Raw genomic sequence first — 18,798 nt, forward strand, 5'->3', positions numbered from 1 at the left:
GTTAAACCTCGCATGAACTTTGGTTGAACGAAATGCCATACGCTAAATGGAGTTATGTTTGACAGAGAGATGCCGGTAACTTAGAAGATTAAGGCGAATAAATCGATCTTAAGACCTGCTCTTCTAAATAGTTTTGGACAAAGGAAAAGAAATACTATCAAAAATGCATGTGACGGAGATGCGAATGCTGCGATGGTTGCTGGCGTCACATTGAAGTATCTTCTCGAAATGAACAATAGCGAGAAATGCGAGATCATCCTTATTATCGAGAAGCTTCAAGTGAAACAGTTTCGCTGGTATGATCATAATGAGACAAGATGAATCTCGCCTCGCATATTGTTCCTTGGACTTGGAGGAAGCGGTCAGAGGAAAAAGGAAAGCCAAAGGCTACTTGGAGAAGATTTATTGGATATAAATTATAAAAGGAAGGGATGCCAAGATCTGGTTGTAGGAAAAAAGTATGCAGCCTCAGGACTGCACCTACCAACCCCAAGTAAATTTATGAAAGCCTAATTGAAAGGCACAGATACGGCCAGGAAAGAAGAAGAAGAAGAAGGAGAAGGTGTGTTGGTTTGACGACCAGATTCGTGACCTCCGCAGTGAAGTTATTAAATTCTGTAATGACGTTCAAGTTCTTTGGTCTCTTGAAACAAGTTATTTGTTGCTGTACTGACACTCGTGTCTGCTTAAGCTCACAGATCGAGTTTCAGCAACATTAATTTGTCTATTCTGTGTCCTCTTAGGTTCATAATAAAACGAGAGGCTTGCATTTTTTAAAAGTATTTCAATAGAAGTGCTTAGCTTCATGACATTTACATTGCTTATAATTTACGGGCACGTTCGGCTATGTAATACTGCATCCAATTATAGCCTTATATTCTATGAGATGGTGTTACCAACATCCATCAAGGGAAGAGGCAGAGGCTTAACAACATGTCATGGCGTGACGTGATTTCCATTACAATAACAGTGTGCCCGGAGCTCGAACTGGGATCTCCCTGGGAGAGCGGACATCGGTGATGACAGGTAATGGAGCTCACACACGCAGGTGTTGTTAGTCATGAAACAGGTCCTCAGCCCACATCTCGTAAACGTCACCATAAATACTGACAGTCTGCCTTCTTAGCGGCAACGGCAAGTGTTGTGTTTACGTTTGGCATTATCTCTACAGTCACAGCATGTGCACATTGCAAAAGTGCTTAGTTAGTGGAGCCATGGATAATAACATTATTATTATTATTATTATTATTATTATTATTATTATTATTATTATTATTATTATTATTATTATTATTATTATTATTATTATTATTTGATAAGATATAATAATTTTTATTCGTCTGACTGTATATAGGGTTGAGCACAAGGGTCCGGAATAATTACAAAATTATTACAAATGTTAATACAAATTAATATAAATACCGCCAAGTGAATTCTAAATAAGGGAAAAATTCTCTATTACGAACAATACTAATTATAATACAAAATGTTCACAAAATGTTATCACAGACACAACGATATCACGCATGAAGTCTGCCGAAATACCCAGTTTTGACAAGATGTCCTATAGAAATTTTATTAAGCCGCCTCTTGCAACGAAAAATAATCCGTTGTGATGGTAGGATGTTGTAATGATAACTTACATATGGAAGACATTGCTCATATATTATCTTTTCTCTGTATCAACCTCCTTTGCATGTTGGACTGAGTTCTCAAATCGAACTGTTGGGTCTAATGCACAGACCACACGCAGCTTTAAGTTTATTACTACGATGTCTGCTCTTCTGCAGGAACCACACAATAAAACGTTCCAATTGGAAGACATCCCCTAGTGGAAATGCTTGCTTACGGTGGTACAACGAACGAAATTAAAATTCACACATATAGCCTATTACACAACAAGAAATACAACAAACAAAATTTTACAAAATATATAACAACAAGACATTTCATGAAAAGGAATGTTCACGATAACGAAAGAAGAATAAAGCAAGTACACTAAAGCAAAAAAGAAGACAAAACTAACGATTAAATAATTAAGAATAAATAATTTTTTTAAGCATAGAAATTTATACGAAATTTGAGGAATATAGCTCAAAATATTCCATTACCAGTATTGTAACATGAATACAACTCAGAATCTCACCCAGAATGTACAAAATATTCCGTTTCATGTAGTATAGTATAATAATGACCAGACAATCATATCCTATAAAAATTCACAGGTAACTTCAATATTTCAAATACTTTATGATGACTATGACACCCGCGAGGCTGAGTGGTACAATGACTTACTTCTGGCTTAACACTGTGACTACAACACCGTATACAAATTAAAACATAACTAAGATATGTCCAATGCCTTTACACTAATATTTATAGTAAATTAAGTGGTACAATGACTTATTAGTACGTTAACATTTAAGTTAACATTTCAATACAACATCATCGCATTGATATTTAAACAACATTTGCAGAATACAGGAGTTTATTCTTGAAGTACCTTACATTTTTGTGAAAAGACTTTAAGACTGTACAATTTTCCAATTCACAAGGAATATTTACCATACTTTGATTTCTGCGGTCTAACTTTCATTTAACGCGAATAATCGGTCCTGATTATACAACAGAGCTTTCCTAGTCGTCTGCTCAACTCTCTCCAAGATGGCTTATTCGAAGACACTTTGCGCATTGCACTTAAACGACACCTTTTCCTTTTAGACCCAGCGTCTCTTACCCAAGATTTTCTATCATTTTTTCTTCTTCTACGCTTGAAACCACAAAGCGCGAACTCTGCATCTTTTCTCTGTACCATTTCTAGTTTATAGGTGAGCCCTGTTTGCTACTTGCCACGTACGGCTGCTTTATAATTCCATGTATCCATGTATTCTACTGTAACCGTTCATCACCACGCCATAGGCATGTTAGGAGGTCCAGGCAACAATATATGCTGTTTTTCCTCAACATTCTGCGACATATAGTGTCGTAATTAGCAATTTACACTTCAAACCGGGTCACGAGTTGCGGTACTCAAGCTCCAAGGGAGCAGGTCTCTGTGCTGTATAGAGAGAAGAATAGCGTATTACCGCGGAACCTTGAAATTGCGCTCTCACTCGGAGCGAGAAAGAAGAAGAGATGACGCTACGCGTAAAAGTGTATTTTGTCAGAGAGTGGGCTGAATTAAGGCGTGTTAACACCCAAGAAATAAAAATCCTTACTGATTCAACACCGCATTCATTGGAGCCAATCCACCACATTTAACTAAGAAGAAGAATAAGAAGAAGAAGAATTTTTCTGAGATAATATATGGAAATTTATATGTCAAGACTCATTCGAACCGGCGTATTTTATGTAAATTCTTGATGCACATAAATGCAATACTTTAATAGTGGATCGGTAATGACGCACGTCATATAGCAGTGCGCAGATTGAAGCCAAGTGCTAAGATATTGCAGCATGAAGAAAAAAGGTGAGAGTTGTTAAGAGATAAACCATGACGCGTGAATTTATAACAGGACGCTTTTGAGATTGTGAACGACCCACTGATCGGATAGATAGGAAACTATATCAGTATAAAACAGGGGTCAAGGGCTATAATTTGATTACCCTCACGTCGCTGGAAGATTACGTTTAGCGGAGCGGAATTTCGATTAGGGGCATGGTTTACCACTTCTCCGATCACTCATCCCAAATACTATAAATAAAACCCAGACCTAGAGGCAGGAACCCATTGTAATTTGTGCGACCGTAATACTTACGTGCCAATGTGGAACTATGCAAAAATGGATAACAGTGTGTGAAGTGCTGTGTCGAAAAAAAACATATCAGCGCGGTGTAAATATCGCGAAATAAGCTTTATGGTATGAGACAAGTACGGTAGTGATGAATAGAAGCGTTATTTCAAAATTTATTCCTTTAATAAATGTTTGTAACTTCAGTGACGGCATATGATGCAATTATCAAAGATCGGGCAAACGCATAAGGTCGCTCAGAATTAGTAAGACAGCCGATTACATTCAGTAATTAATAGTATTAATAGTATTTATTTAAACATAACAGGCGATTAGCCCCGACACATGTTTACACAGCCCCTTTCCATGCACAGACAACTAACAACAAAAGAAAAGAAACACGAGACTCCTTGGGCATGCCATGAGGCTCGTGAGATACTTCGGAAACGTGACACTCCCAAGGGAGGGTCACCACGGCAGTCATGCTCAGTCCCTCATGCCACGTCCATCATCTCCATTTAATATTAAGAAACAAAATAAATGAAAAATAAATAAAATATAATAATATCAATAATATAAGCTAACTACCTTCTACTACTGTTCGGCCGCGCCATCACCCCTGGTGAGAAAAAGGCCACCCTCCCTGCGCTGGCACGACCGGTCCTACCCTTGGGGCCCAAAAGAGGACCCCCTCTACCTCTACCAGATGACAGTGCAGATCTCTCACCATTCCATTTACGGCCGGCCACTTGGGGCTGAAACCGCTCTCGTCCTGTTCCTCTCCTCTCTCTCACTCCTCCTCCCACATTTACCTTCATCATTTTATTGGGGTAGGTCCGTCCTACCCTATCCTCTTACGAGCATGCCTTTTTTACCTCACAAATATTCATTTTATACTCTTTCCTTAATTTACAGAAGACCGCTCTTTCTGCCCTCCCAGCTCTTTTCCTATGCTCTCCTAACGCACCCAGCACCCTCTTCCGCATTCCTTCACACTCTCTATTAAACCATTCTTCACCCTCTTTCTTTTTTCTCCTTCTACATTTTACCTCCTGTGCTATCATCTTTCTTGGATGTTGCAGAAATTCCAAGGCTTTATCAATATTATTCTCCTCTAACGCTCCTTCCCATCCATATTTCAGAAATTTCTCTTTTTCTACCATGACCCAGTCCCGTTCCACTTTCTCTGACCATTTGTAGTTATATCCACTCCCTAGTTCATCTTTCATCTTCTTTCCTTATATACTTTTCCTCCCCTCTTTTTAACCGATCCCACACAGGAAAATGGTGTTATTCAATCCGGTATCCTACTTCCATCCTTATAATATCCTCCAGCACTCCTTCTGAGCTTAAAACTATATCTATCACACTACTTCCCTTCTCTGTAACATAGGTCAATTTCCCCGTACTGTCACCCTCCTTCCATCCATTCAAAATATATAAATTTCCCGCTGTGCACATGTCTAAGAGCTTTCCTCCCTAACTGTTTGTAATTTTATCCTCATTTCTTCTACTTTTCAACATACACCTCCCATCTTTCTTACTACATACTGGGCTCTGTTCCCCTATTCTCGCGTTCCAGTCTCCAAATAGCAACATGTCCTCTTCTTCTGCAAACTTCTCTCTTATCATAATAATATCCACCAATAGCTCTTCAAAAAGATGCTTATTTGCATATGCGGAACTACTAGGGTGACAATATACGAACGCTAGATTTATTTTCTTCATTCTTCTCTCTACTCATCCCATATTAAATCTCATCCATATAGTTTCTTTCATATCTGTCTCAATATCCTCTACTAGTTCACTAATTTCTTCCCTAATTAATACTACCATTCCTCCTGGGGCGCGTCCCTTAATCCTCTCCTTTCTTCTATATTTATATTTAATCACAAACCCTTTCCATGCAACCTCTTTCCCTGTTTCCAGCCACGTCTCCAAAAGTGCCACAACGTCAAAACTTTCTATTACCTCCCTAAAGTTTTTATTTCCTAGTTTGTTTATTAATCCCTCAATATTCACACAACCTATTTTCCAATATAGTTATAACTTACCCTCTCTCCCTTCTAAATTTCTTCCCTTATACTCCTTGTAGCTCTCGCCCCCTCATTCCCTATCTCTATTCCTCCAATTCCTCCTTTTTTAACGACCTTTGCCGTTCCATGTTCTCCGTATCCTCCATCCCCTTGCACACTTTACCCCACAAATTTTTCAGGCTCCTACTTCTTCCTCTGCTCATAGCAGATTTACATTCCTGTCGGTCACTCTTCTCATGTCCTTTCTTGCTCTATAATCCACTGCACTCTGCTCCCGCCAGTTCCTACTGCTCACCCTTACTCACCCCTTCACCGCTCTGTTCTTCTGAATCCACACTGCATCGTCCAATACCACCTGGGTTGATCTCCTCTCCTTCCTCCGCTCCACCCCTAATTGTTTCTGCTTCCCGCCTTACATCTTGCACTGCCATCACTCCCCCCTCGGAACTGACGAGTTCGTCCATCTCTTTCAGCTTCGACACTGAATGCTCTCTAATCAATCTTCCATTCGACACAACTAATCTCTGACCTCTTATGCGGGCTTTTAGCCCCTGCTCTCTCGCTCTACAAACATGCCTGTTCAAAATCATATTTTCACCACCTTCTTTTCCCATGTCTCATTTCACCCCTACTTTCCGGCCCTGTAAATTCTTGCTGTTTCTTAACACAATTTCTGCCATTAGGGTAGAGAAAATCTGTACACTAATTGGTCTCCGTCCTTTAATTTTTCCCACTCTCTTCACATCATATATGTCCACCTCAATGAAATTTATCTTCATCCTATCCCGAATGACTTCTACCATCTTATAAATTATATCAATCTTGCTTTCCTTCACACCTTTTTCCACTACATATATAAATACGGCTTTCTTCATTCTGTCCTACCTAAACCCCTCTGCTTCCTTCTTCATCATCAACACCTCCTCTTCTAGATGTTTCACCTTACCTCTTAATAACTCTATTTCTTTCTTATTGTTGCACGCTCTCCTGTTCGATTCCTCAGCGTTTCTAACCATTTCTTCATGCTCCCTATCTCCTTTCTCTGCTCTTCCATCATGTCCTTTATTTCTTGCACCTTATCCCTTTGACAGTTTTCCTGTATCACTTCCCTCACTAACCCCTTAAGTGCTGCCAGATCTTCCGCGCTGAATTTTCCACTGGTATTTGGGCCTGGGTTTAATTCCACCCCCCAGTAACCAGAAGCACAGCTAACACAGCTGCTACCAGCACCGCTTCACTCACTTTCACCTCTTCTTTTCTTATCACCAGTCCGTTCTTGGCCTCCTTCCTCTGCTTCACCTACCATTTCCCAATCGCGGCCCGGTACTGCTCAATCCCAACCATGTTCACGGCACGCACTGTACAACGCGACCTCGTTCCTCGGTTGCTTAAGCCAGACTCATTCAGTAATCAATAGTGGCCGATTTTAAGGTATTTAAACAATGAGTGACGCTCAGTAAATTAAAAGAGCGGTATTCGTGATAGAAAAACGTTTGCATACTCCACGGACACTCATGGTAAATAACAGTAATTATTAGTCAGGCTGTGTGTTAAAAGGGGAAATGAATAGTGATTTATACAAACTTACCGCTGTTTGGGTTAGTCCTTTTGAAGCAATAAGTGGATCTAATCACCAGTAGGTTCTTTGAAAACGCATAAACAGTTTTCATTAACCATTTTTCCACTTTGCCTGCATGTTCATGAGTGATCGTCGAACCCAGGATTGGAATCAACTAGAGTCGCGCCTAGTGCCAGCATTCATCTCTTCAGAAAACGTCGAAATATTCCAACAGTAGAAGACCACAGTTCGAGACATGGGCGGCAACACGAGGAAAAGGAACCACGGATTATTTACGAGTGAAGCTGTCGTAATGGAGGTCTAAAAATCCCTGGTGTACCCTCAAGATGACAGCAAACCACTCATAGCATCGATGAGTACAATTTTTAAAATATACTAATCATGAGATCTGCACGTTTGCATACAGATATAGTCGTTAATACCAGTCTTGTTACTGGGTAAGATTGTTTTATTGATTTAATTAGGATTTCTTCTGTGATTTAAGGATAATCACGGATATTTCAGCGGACTTATTTGCATGAATTAGTACATAAGATCCCATAAAATTCAAGTGCGTGTAAAGCATAATATATTTCAAGGGAGAATGGTACTTCAGCTGAATTTATAATTTCTTCCTCATTTTACTAACTGCTATGGATCTTCATAATAATTTGAATATAGATTATGTACTTGCTTCACATGGTAATGAATGTATTTTTGTAAATCCCATAATAATTAAGAATATGATCATTGAAGATGTTCAAGCCCGAGGTGTAACTTATGAATCATATAGATACGAGAGTGAAATGGTATTAGTTAAATGACCTATGGGAATAGAGCCTTCCATATAAATGAATAAGGAGGATTTGAGACGCAGTAGCGTGAAATGGGGAAGATGAGACTTGTGAAATGTTCGAGATGATAGAATGATAAAGAATTAGAATAATGATGGTTATCGCGACGTATTGAATTAGGCTGCATATAGCCGGAATAATAAGACATAAGAATTTGTGGCCCTTGATAATCGTGTGCTTGGAAACGATCAAAATGAGAAGAAAGAAAGAAAGAAAGAAAACAGAGAGTGTCTTTGTGGCCGCAAGGTAGAACACTGACCACAACAAGAGGGACAGATTTATGATGAAAGGGATTTGTTTGGTCCCGTGCGCGGACCGAGTCGTCTTTAAAAGCCCTGAGAATATTAGTCCTAGTAAGTCTCATTCATTCACCACTGCATTAACAATCCCTTGCCAATGATATATTATGACTTGCGTTGAGAATTTTGTGATTCTGTGAAGGATGTATTCCTCCCCCTTTTTATTTATTAAATTAGCTCATGATAGGAGTTCCAGATTTTTGTACCTTGGAAGCTGGCGAACGTGGATTCGACCCACAAAAGAACGATAGATTTGAGCGGATATCATATGGCTTGACTAGGCCATATCTTCAAGATATATTGTTTGCTAATGTGTTTATTATCTCTTCGTATAATGTATGCATGTATTTATGTTCTTAAGTGTTTATGGTGATGGGTAGGAAACCAACGTTGTGTTGATCCGCTTCGCATATCATAAGGTCAAGTAAACCCGGAAATACGTGTATGTGTTCAGTATAATATGTAATTGATATGGTCAAGTAGACCATGTGTTCGATATGCGGCAATGTGATGTCGTGGGTGGAAAAATGTACTGAATTATTTGCCTAAATTCCATAACCATGACGGCCAAATAATAGTACGGCCTAATGAGATAGTGTCATTCAGACCTTATGGTCAATCCATTCAATGAATAGATACCATCAAGTATCATTGCTCAGTGATAAATAAAACCTGCGTTTATGTAAAGTGAATATAGTATTACACTCGCTAATAAGGTGATTTAAAGTATGCCAAGCAATAGTTGAAACAGTGTATGAACTGACAAAGACTTTGAAGCATACTGTATACAAATTATTTCTTTTGCTATTGTTCATTTTATGTGTAATAATATGGCATTACCTTATGTAATTTACCGTGTGATTCTATCAGTTTAATAAAATCCTTAATAAATATTGGGAACAAAACTCTTCTCACTTAATATTATTAGTGTATTCCTCTTACATTATAGAAGACCCTACTTTCTTTATATTTAATGCAGTGCCCATTTTTCTTTTACGAACATTTTATTACCCGTATGCTACTGGGCTTTAGCCGTTGACGCAATGAAAGTAGGGAGGACGGGACTTCAAGACCGGGAAGTGACTTCCGAAGGTTCTCATCCATAAACTCCATTTATATATTTATTTGTGAAGCCGAATGTTTTAGCTGATGCCCTGATATGCCCAGGATGGGTGCACTACGTATCCATGTTTAATTCTTTACATATTACTAGTGTACCCGAACTGCTCCACAGCATTCCTTATATATAGGTCGGATAACGCGTCTGGATATGCGTATCGCAGACATATCGTTTTGCTTGCGCTTTACAACAGTTTTATGAATATTTAATACCAGTTATGTAGTTTATAACACTTAATTACATAAAATATTACCCAGGATAGTGCTATATAAAATTTGCCGTGGTTGGATACTGGTTCGGATAAGTACACACCCACTCTTTGAAGAGTTTGTTCCTGCGCCTTATACAGAAGCCTAGTCGACATGATACTTTCCCGTCTGTGGGTACGTAGACTTTTTTCTCTTAGCAGAGGATGGTTGCCTAGTTGTACTTCCTCTTAAAACAATAATCACCACCACCACCACCTTAGCAGCATGTAAGTTATTAGGAACGTTCTGCCATCTGTTGAGTATATTCAGAAGTTGGGGAACGTCAGATAATCAAAGAGTATCTAGCAGAGAATAGTATTCTTCCATCATCAGGGGAAGTGTATACTCTCTGGCTTCACAAGCAGTAGTCAAACATGGCTGCATGCAATGACATTCCTAAGAATGAAAATTACAGATAACGTATTAGAATATTAATTAAAGTGTTAACCGCTTAGCGACCTACATACTAAGTACAGAATGTACTGCGGGTTAGGGCAAGCCTTCGCCTGAAATTATTGGTGTGATCATTTACGAGATTTCTTTCCCAATTAATACACAGCTTAGCATGATGGTAGTGGTGGTGGTGGTGGTGGTGGTAATTACTGTACAACTGGGCAACCATCCTCTGTTAGTGACCAACGATGGTCGGATAAGAAAGATGAAGATGAGCAGTCTGACACAAGTAAACGGAATCAATGGCCGACTCAACTAAGGGAACCGTTGTCGCCAACCCACTCTCCCATGTTGAGAGCCTCTGGTCCCCCTTTAAGTTGTCTCTTACGATTGGCAGGGGATACCAGGGATGCTATCATACCACCCCCACCCATAAGCGCACGTTAGCATGAACAGACCTGATAAGTAGACTAGTGCAATATACAGAAGGAATGCATAAGCGGTTAGTTCGGTGTTTTTAGGGTCAAGAGCCTGGGTGCATATCCACTAATGCATTTTGTATCAATTTCAGTTTCGAAGGGATAATTATTGTGTGATTCACTTTTACAAGTATATAAATCGTAAAAATAATAACTTCCATTCCCTGCCGCACTTAAGAGTTTACAACCCACGCGTCAGTTCTACAAGAAATATTACAATGCAGACGGATATCAAAACATTTGCTGAAACTAATTCCCCTCTGTGCAGATTACAAACTATGCACAAAGTGTGCATAAAAAATAGATTGAAGGCCGTACAGGTCATGAAACCCCATGGAACAATGGGAGATAAAAGCTTCAACTATTAGTAACCACAGCACTATCTCTTCTAGGTAAAGAATTATGAACCTCTGGACACGATCTCAAATTAACTAGTTTCTATAGTTTTACAACGGAGAAACAATATGAGAGCCATCAGCGTTATTAGGAAGAACTAAACGAGTTTGAACCGTGACGGAATATATCAATAAAGCTTTTCACACTCCAGAGGGATGTTGAAATTAACAATCCTTGCACTTCTTTCATAATATGGAGATTTATTATTCGTGACAGAACATACCATGTAGATATTCTATATATCATTGGACCAGGCACGTGAACAAGTTATTTGAATAAAAGGTACATTTCGTTTGTCAATGGAGATCATATCACAGTCACACACTTTATGAATCTCAAAATGGAAGCACGGTTTGAAAAACATTTCTTTTTAATATGGGCTCCAGTTCTGTCTCCTGATTTTTATCCCCCCCCCCCCCCAATGTATGGCAGAACTCTAAACTGTCGTGCATAAAGTTGACTATTAGATTATTTTCATGAAAATGTCTATGGAGAAAGAAATCACCTCATTTCAAATGTACATCAAATTAGTTTAGATCATTCCTAAGGGTTTTGTATGTCGTTGATGGAGTGAAAGTAGTTTATAGGGATCACTGTAAGCACCTCACTGTTACTGTAAGGAAAGATCTTAATTGGGGTAAACACATAAACAGTATTGTAAATGAAGTTTACAGATTTATTGATATGTTTATGATGGTATTAAGGGCTCTAGTAAGGGTGTAAATGAGAGGGCTGGCAAGAATCTCAATTGGGGTATGGTTCCAGTGTATGGAACCCGCACCATGATGACTTGATTGGAGAACTGGAAAAGATCCGAAGGAAAGCAGCACGATTTGTTCTGGGTGATTTATGATGAGTAGCATTACGAAAATTTTGCAAACTTAGAGCTGGGAAGACTTGGGTCTAAGGAGACGAGCTGCTCAAATAAGTGGTATGTTCCGAACTGTAACAGGAGAGGTGGCGTGGAATGACATTAGTAGAATAAAACTGAATGGAGTTCTTAAAAGTACAAAAGATCACTTATTTTATCCAGAAGTCCGCGCTTACTTTTGTAACGATAGTAGTCGTGTGAAGTGTTGAAAACATTCTGTACAATGAATAATGATTGTATTTTTTCCAAAAAGGATTTTATTGCAATTAAAAAAGGTTCTACACTCTTTTCTTGCTAGTGGCTTTACGTCACACCGACACAGATAGATCTTATGGCGACGATGGGATAGGAAAGGCCTAGGCGTTGGAAGGAAGCGGCCGTCGCCTTAATCAAGGTACCCTAATTTTACAAGACTTCTAATTTTCTACCATGTAGAAAAATAATATGTCAAATAAACCAACCCTAAAAAGTAAAGTATTACAAATAGACATGATATAGGCTTTTGGGATTATGCCGTGTCAAGAAAATAAGGTGAAATTCTTTACGTTTCGCAGAGAACTGTGCTCTGTGTCATCGGAAGAAAATCTCGACTGTCCACGTGAAAGGCTTCTTAAACAATGAGCTCTGAAATTTAGACGTCATAATAGAAGTGGAAATGGTACGTTCATTCGCCAGCAGATGGCTCCCCGGACGCGGAATAGCGCTAGCGTTCAAAGCGGAAGCTGACGGAACCATCAGAATCAGTCTAAGAGGGTGACATAACATGAATATTCAAGATATGACATGTATATTTGTAGATCGAGGACTACTCACTAATATTATTCAACATTCAGTGCAATTGCCCTATAAGTCTCTACTTAGTATAAAAGTAGCCCTAGATCCTATCTGTCTTTCTATATGGATGTGACAGTTAGTCTCAAGAATCACTGGACGGATTTTGATGTGGTTTGCACAATCCTATTAAGCATTTCTCGAGAAAGGTTTGTATGTGGTACGTTCATCCATGACCAAAGGAAGCCGAGGAGTAACGATTTCAGTGGAGCAAGTCGAAGAAACAACGGCAGTTTGTTGACTACGCTGGCAAAATCGTTAAAGATACATCTATACAATGAGGGTAAGAAATGTTCAGCATAAACATTTCTGCAATACAGTCAGGACCAGCATATATCTACGTGTAACATATAGTCCATACGTGATTTTATGTTACAGTAACTATTTAAATGGATCAAGTCGAAGAAAACCGGTTATCCGAGTGCCTATTTAGCTTACGCCGGCTAAACTGTGAAAGATAAATCTATAATATTATGTGGGTGAGAATAGTTTATCATAATAAGTTCTACAAAATCCGCGATAACATATACATCATTAATACATAACCCACTATAAATGTTTTTATGTTAGAGTTTGCAGTAAAGAAAACCTCAAATTTAAAAACAATTTTTTAAAATTAACTATTTAACATTAATAGAACTGCCGTTGTTTCTTCGACTTGCTCCACTGAAATTGTTACTGATCGGCTTCCTTTAGTCATGGATGAAGGTGCTAAGTATGAACCATTCTCGACAAATGCTTTATAGAATGGTAAAATCCCCATGAAAATCCATCCGGTGATTATCAAAATACATTGTTTATTCCTCTCAAGTAAATAATGTATATTAAAATGCAATGTACAGGATGTTATTTTCGTCTATACTCTCGGTGATATCGTCCTTTTCATTATTTTGCGCAGTCTCCATTCTAAAATATAGAAGTGTAAATGACCAGCTTCAGAGCGACTGAATAGATAGGGAGCCAGCCCGCGCGCGGGTTATCAACGATTTCGGCCAGCATTCACTGAAAGAGTGATGGGATAATCGAATACTTTTAACAATGGAATAACCTCCATCCGATTATTTAAATAATCGAATAAATTGACAGTTTCAAATACCAATTTCAGTTTAGTGGTGGAATTTTCCTTTAATAATTGAATAACCTCCTCCGATTACTTAAATAATCGAATAAAATAATCCAATGCATTTCAAATAAATTCAGTTGTATCACATAGCATAGTCGGATACGTCACGAATACAGTTTTCTGTTTAAGTGTGTCGGATGGTTAATCGATTGTAATAAGTGAATAGATGAACTCGTATGAAAAATAATCTGTACGAACTGTTCTAATCTTTAATATCTGTAAAATTCCGTATTTAAGTAAAGGCTGTCTTCTGATCACGTAATGGAAATAAGCCTCAGTAGTACCAACTGAAAATTTCTTTTAACCAGCAGCAGGTAATATACCTATTTTAATTTTATGTTAAAGAAAAAGTATTAGCTTAATAATAATAATAATAATAATAATAATAATAATAATAATAATAATAATAATAATTGTTCCGGGGTATCCGTGGAAAGCAGAGGTGGAAGAAGGTGCTGGGATCAATGGGTCTCACTACAATGTCAAGAATAGATTTAAAACTTTAACAAAGGTTATATTTCTTTTAGAACTTCAAACTTAACAATTTTCCATAACAATATTACAGGTACAAATAGCAATCATTAAACGAGATTGGGAAAATTCCACGATTTAGAAGCTTAACACTTTGGGCTTTGAGCGCCTAGTTTTACAATTTTACAAGAGGAAGAGATATTATTTAATGAGGGGCAGAAGTCCCCTAATTCAAGAGCACTTGCTCCCTAAATCACAATATCTAGCCTCCTAGAGGCACACTTTACAGTTACAAAACTTGCGAAAGAGCTAACAGGCTTTCCGTTTCTTTCAGCCTCCTCGAGGCAATCTCAAAAATCTTACACTCTCTGGCCCTCCATGGCCCAACTTACAATTCGAAACAGGGGTATCTCGTACACAACCTATAGGGCCTTTGCGGAAAAGAACAGGTTAAGTAAACGGCCCGAAACACAAACAGAATGGAGGCGAACTGCGCTCCGAGATAATGAACACCAAAAGAAAACCTAAAGAGCTCTAGTCTGATGAATCAGGGGCTATTCCCAAACTACTGAGGTGACTCGTATAAGGTTAAATTAATTCATTACGAAAAGGAAGAAAAACAGTTACAAAACGTAGTCACCTCAAATCAAGATGAAGGGGAGCTCGAGAGGGTACATCACTCTCTATCCCCGATTTACAGTTAAAGATTTTATGAAGTTTTTCCATTAGCCGGAAGAAGTTACATTTTAGAAAAGCTGGTTACATAACTAAAGAGTCGGAACTTTCCATAGGGTTAAACTGCGGAGTTAGCAAGAAAGAAAGATGTTATGTGGCCATTACCTTATAGATGTACTAGCTGCCGACGAAAGAGGCCGCCCACCTCCTGCTAAGCACACAGATGAACGTTAATCATTTGGCCAATAAACGTGAAAAACCGCAGTTTATAAACCCTCAGGGAAGGTTCGAGATCATTCAAGACTACACCAGCCACACCCACTCAATTTAATTGGTTAATTCAAAAGGTAACACTCAAAATCGAACAAGAAACCTGTGATAGGTGGAAAATTAATTACAGAAATTAGGGATTGGCTAGATTCAAAACTGGCGGAAAGAAAAAGTAAATATTGCCCACCCAAAAATAAATGAACATCAATTAGTTAAAAAACCTAGAAATACAAAACTTCTTTAAATTAAAGGTTCTTTCACTTCAGACCAGGCTGCATGATCATAGTTTTTAGTGGTGTCATCTGTGGAAGAATGTCCGAACTTCTTGATGAATGTCAAACAAAACGAGCAGAAATTCACTCAGGTTAGGAAACTGCACAATAACAAAATTACTGAATATTTAGGTGGTGACATCTTCTGATTAAAGTTCCAAGTTGGTGTAGTTTCAGTTTCACTGTTTCACCAATAGAAGAGTTCATTTAGGCGCTAGCTTTGAATGCGCGGCGTTGAGGTGTACCTACCCTGTACCGAGCTCGATAGCTGCAGTCGCTTAAGTGCGACCAGTATCCAGTATTCGGGAGACAGTGCGTTCGAACCCCACTGTAGGCAGCTCTGAAGATGGTTTTCCGTGGTTTCCCATTTGCACACCGGGCAAATGCTGGGGTGGTACCTTAATTAAGGCCACGGCCGCTTTCTTCCCATTCCTAGCCCTTTCCTGTTCCATCGTCGCCATAAGACCTACCTGTGTCGGTGCGACGTAAACAAAATTGTAAGATAAAAATAAAAAATGCTCTGTATCATTCACCAACCATTATTTTCCCCTGAGAGCTGAGGTGGTAGAATAACATCTACGATATCCCCTGCTTGTCGTAAGAGGCGACTAAAGGGCCCCCAGCGGCTCTTAAATTAGTTAAGAAACGACTAGGTAAACAACTGATACCCAATCTGCCACCTGGGCGACTACCTTAAATGCATATACGTTGTTTTTGATTGACTGATTGATTGATTGATTGATTGATTGATTGATTGATTGATTGATTGATTGATTGATTGATTGATTGATTGATTGATTGATTGATTGATTGATTGATTGATTGATTGATTGATTGATTGATTGATTGATTGATTGATTGATTGATTGATTGATTGATTGATTGATTGAACCAGCGCGCGTGTGTAATCACGGAGCCCTTAGCTGAATCCAGGCACTGCTTTCACTCACTTATGCCAGGTTCCTTACTTTCATCTACCTTAGCCGACCTTCCTTAGTTAACTCGGCGGTATAGGTTTCCGAGGTCAAGGCAGTCTTTCGATTTCACGCTTTTCATGACCCTTGGCCGAAACCTCAATTTTTCGAGGTGTCGGCACCTTCCAACTTTTTTTCCCTCTGATTAACAGAGGACGGATGCCCAGTTGTACTTCCTCTTAAAAGAGTAATCACCACCACCACCACCACCACCACCTTTTCCTTCATTGTTTTCAACTCTTACTGATTTGCATTGATTATTTACACAGTTTCTTGGTTGGCTAAAGAACCACCACCACCACCATCAGTATTGCCAAATTAGCGATCTGGAGTCTTTGAAGTCATTTAGCGACAGAATTTCAAAGACAGCCACTAGCGACTTTTTCATTTAGAGAAAGCTCTGGCGAATTTTAATTTGTACTTGATAAATTTGGTGAACCAAGTAGTCAAGACTAGCATTGCGTTTCGCGTGATCGCGTGGGCGCGTGATGCTGTGTATTAACCTGTGCATTTTAAATAATGGCATCTGAGTGCATGACTCATCAGGCATGTGGAGAATGATATCGTATTATTTTTGCAAGACTCATCAGAGACCAATCCTATCACCGACACACTTCCTGTAAAGAAATGGAGATAGGTAATTCTAATTTCCCTGCGACTGTGATGAGATTGATTATTTGATAACATTTGAATGACTTTTCGTTCATTACTTCAGAAGCATTCACTATTCAATTGCCCCATTCATGCTAATGGAGTTTCGAATAAATAATCGAAAAATAATACAATGGAAAATCGAATAATCGAAAAATAAGCGAATGGAAAAGTAATTCATAATCGAATAAACGATTATTTTGTACTCGATTATCCCATCACTACACTGAACATGCTATGATACAATAATTCATACTTTTCCGGTGGTTTTTCGACATCTATATAAAATTTATGATAACCACGTCATTCCGACACTGAAACCTAATAGTACATTACATTCGAAAATGTACGTTTATTATGTAACAATGAAACTGATCAATAAAGGGATTCTTGAATATCACTCGGCAGAGAAAGAATTACTTCACAAAGACAAAGGGAGTCATTTCTCTCCACGTTCACAGCCCAGGTTCCAGTATATTACTCAGTATACACAGTAGTCGATAGTGAAGAAGCTGTTCTATATCCCATAGAATTTCGGAATTCTTTACATAGGCCTACTTCCAACCACCAAGTTGATTTTGAAAGTGGGGAGTGGCTATTACATTGTTACTAACCTACACCCACCAATGAGATGTGATTGGTAGTGAAAATTTTGAAAACCCGTTTGATTGAAGCTAATAATTTAACAGGCTGTGTTACAGGAGAAGAGGTCTTAAAACCGACAATCCCTATGATTCCTTCAGATTTGCCTTTTGATCTCAAACGAGTCCAATTCCCGGCATTAGTCTGCATTTGCACGAGAGTAAACAAAGCGCAAGGTAAGACACTTGGTGTGGCTCGAGTTGATATCAGTCGAGAATGTCTTTCTCATAGACAGCTTTACGTGCCCCTTTCGCGTATTATGCCAAAACAAAATTTTTTTTGTTCATTACTGGACGAAAAACGACTATTACAAGTCCTTGGTTAATAGTAATCTATCGCTATCAATTCATAACTGCTCCCATGCAAAGTCGGAGGGGGAAGCTAGTACGTTTTATAATAATAATAATAATAATAATAATAATAATAATAATAATAATAATAATAATAATAATAATGGTGTGGGGCATACCTAGAGGCCTAGTGCAGTTCTTTCGAGTCGACGCCGTATAGGCGACGTGCGTGTCTGTGAGAATGAGGCCCTACCTGAGATGAAAGCTAACGCTTAAGACGTCACAAATGCCCAGCCCCAGAGCATTAGGAAATAACTAATGAAAGTTAAAATCTACCACTCGACCGGGATTCGAATCCTGGACCCCTTGGTCCAAAAGCCAGGAAGCCATTTAGCCATGGAGCAGGACATAATATTGATCATGATTACTGATTAAATTTGCATGTGTTTTGGCTTAAATTTTTGAAGGTGGAATATACGCATAAGACAAATCTAAGAACATCACACAACACTGGCTTGGATGTTTGAAGCAACTTGAAAAGCCACAACGTTTCATTTTAATACGACAACCAGATTGATTGCAGAGTATTTATGATTGTGAAAATTCATTATTAT

Source organism: Anabrus simplex, chromosome 5 (genome assembly GCF_040414725.1).
Source record: "Anabrus simplex isolate iqAnaSimp1 chromosome 5, ASM4041472v1, whole genome shotgun sequence".
NCBI lineage: Eukaryota > Metazoa > Arthropoda > Insecta > Orthoptera > Tettigoniidae > Anabrus > Anabrus simplex.